Below are 2,923 nucleotides of genomic sequence, written 5' to 3' on the forward strand. Positions count from 1 at the left end.
CCCCCCCCCCCGTCCCCCCATCCAGCCTGTCACGCTCTCTTGCCCCCCCATCCCCCCCGCCCCCAAACGAGCTGATTGAATAGAGTCATCACCGATGGGAAGCACTTCTTCAGATCTGGGGGGTCTACTGGGGACCACAAGGTCTGCCTTGGAATTGGATTCCTTCCAGTAATAAGGGTCTGGTCACCAGGGAGTCAGAAACGGGTGGAGGTCTTTAGAAGCTCTGCCTGCAGGGGTGGGTGGGTTGGGATATGGAGGTGGAGCCCGCTGTCGACACGGATGCAGTTTTCATTATAGTCCTGGACTTGTCTCTGACTTTGTTCATGAGAGTTCAAGGGTTGGTGTGCACCAGGTTTCACAGGGGATTGAACTGGGGGGGTTTTAAGGGGGTATGAGAGGGCCCCTCAGGCGGTGAACTGGTCCTTTGGAGCAATGTGGTATTTGACAGGGGCAGCTGTAATTGCTCCTCGGAGACTAAGAAGAGTCAGCATCATCAAAACGAGCACTTCTGAAAAAGGGCCTTGCTCCTAAAAGGAAAGAAATGCTGCACAGTGTGGGGGTGGTGAGGCTGGGCAGGAAAACCATTTATTCATTTTAATAACTTTTATATCTGTGGAGAAGTTACGTCAGATGTCTTCCTCGGGTCCTCGGGGACATCGAGACCTCCTGCCCCCCTTTTTAGTGCCGAGTCCTTTTTCCTCCGAGCAATCTCTCGAATTTATTTTTCTTTTCATTTGTGTGTATGGTTGTGTGTGTGTGTGAAAACATGAGAGAGAGGGAGGCCGAGGCTCGGGGTCCCCCAGGGCCGGCCGCGAGGCGTTCAAAGACCCCCCCTGGTTCTCAGCCCAGCTGAACTCTGAGTGTTTAGGTTCAACTCCCAGTAATGGCCGTGTCCTCTGTTTCGCGGGGTCGCGACAGCGGCCGGGGTCACAGGCGGAGGAGTTGATGTTGTTGTGGTGGTTGTTGTGGTTGTGGTTGTTGTTGTGGTTGTTGTTGTTGTGTTTGTGGTTGTTGTGGTTGGGATTGTTGTTGTGGTTGTTGTTGTTGTTGTTGTTGTTGTGGTGGTTGTTGTGGTTGTGGTTGTTGTTGTGGTTGTTGTGGTTGTAATTGTTGTTGTGGTTGTTGTTGTGGTTTTTGTTGTTGTGGTTGTGATTCTTGTTGTGGTTTATGTTGTTGTGGTTGTTGTTGTGGTCGTTGTGGTTGTTGTGGTTGTTGTTGTGGTAATTGTTGTGGTTGTTGTGGTCGTTGTGGTTGTTGTGGTTGTGATTGTTGTTGTGGTTTATGTTGTTGTGATTGTTGTTGTGGTTGTTGTGGTTGTGATTGTTGTTGTGGTTGTTGTTGTGGTTGTTGTTGTGGTTGGACGGCGCCGTTTGAGGATAACGAGCCTGTAATCGCCGCATTCACATCAGCTGCTAGGAGATAGGAGTCATGGTGCAGGTCTTGGATTTAGGGTTTCTGTGTCAGGTCTGCCAGTCGTTACTCCAGAAAGCTGGTTGGCTAGCCAAAGGTTCATGTTGTTGTTGTTGTTATTATTATTATTGTTATTACTGTTATCTTTACACTGTCTTCTGTACTGTATTCTTGCTAAAACGGATGCTGGGAATATCGATTTCCTTGCGGGAGTCACCCCAAAAGGATTAATAACAAGAGGTCTGAGGTGCATTCTGGGATAGGAGCGAGGGTTGTTTGCATGTCTTTAACCTTCCTGTTGTCCTCAAGGTCAAACTTAACCCGTTTTTCAAAGTTTCTACTCGAAAAATGTGTGTTTCTTTTAACCAAATTGGCAAAAAAACACAAAAGACGTTGGGTTAAATACAACATTCTTTACAATATCTTGGAAGTCTGGATGTTATTTTGGGTTTTTACAGCATTTGGAGAAAAACGTTGCTTTAAAGAACATTTCCTTACTGAACTCTGACTAAAGGCTTACTCGGATATTAACTTATTTGTTATAATTTCTGCTTTTTAACTAAATAAATTAGTTTATAAAATCATATAAATGATTATTGACCATGAATTGTGAATAAATAATTGTAATACTTGTGTTAGTAAGTTGGTTTAACCCTTGTGTTGTCACAAACAAATTTACAGTAAGTTACTGTGAATTCTTTTTACAGTAAAGGTACCGTACCTCCATTTACAGTATTTTATGTATTCACTGTAAAAAACAAAACAATTAAACAGAACATAAGATTAAAAAGTAAAAATAGAGTAGTTTACTGTACTATTTACAGTACTCTAGTGGCTATATTGTGACTTTCTACTGTAATACTTAGACTACTGTGATGTTGTCATGTCGACAAGGTTGTGATGTAACTTTACAGCCTTCTACTGTAAAATCATACATAGTAATCCATCCATCTATCTATCTATCTATCTATCTATCTATCTATCTATCTATCTATCTATCTATCTATCTATCTATCTATCTATCTATCCATCCATCCATCCATCCATCCACCCATCCATCCATCCATCCATCCATCTTTATCCGCTTATCGGGTCTCGGGGGCAGCAGCTCCAGCAGGGGAACCCAGACCTCCATCCCTTCCTCGCTTTTCATAGGATTTTTTAATCCAACAATATACAGTACGCCTAGTGTTACTGTGAAATCTACAGGAAATAAGATTTTACAGCCATTATCTACAGTGCACAGTAACATATAATAATAATACAGTATTCCACGGTAAAATAGGGAGGAGGCTTGGCGGGATCAACATGTGGATACCTCTACTTCTGGTGGGACTAGACCAGACTAGGTTGTAAAAAATATCTATATTCATCTCTATATAGATATAGATAGAGGTTTATATAAATAAATGTTGGTTTATCACTGAAGGGCAGAGACAGCTGTGTGGCAGCGTCTGCTGTTGCGTGACTGTGTGTGTGTGTGTGTGTGTGTGTGTGTGTGTTGGGGGGGGGG

The 2,923-nt window shown here is 43.4% G+C and overlaps 1 protein-coding gene across 1 annotated transcript in view; it reads right to left on the minus strand.

Annotated features, from left to right (window-relative positions):
* LOC117945069 (tetratricopeptide repeat protein 28-like) overlaps positions 1-2,923 on the minus strand; it is a 210,715-nt gene that overhangs the window by 106,165 nt on the left and 101,627 nt on the right. The window lies entirely within an intron of this gene.

This window comes from Etheostoma cragini, chromosome 5 (assembly GCF_013103735.1).
Source record: "Etheostoma cragini isolate CJK2018 chromosome 5, CSU_Ecrag_1.0, whole genome shotgun sequence".
Taxonomy (NCBI): Eukaryota; Metazoa; Chordata; class Actinopteri; order Perciformes; family Percidae; genus Etheostoma; species Etheostoma cragini.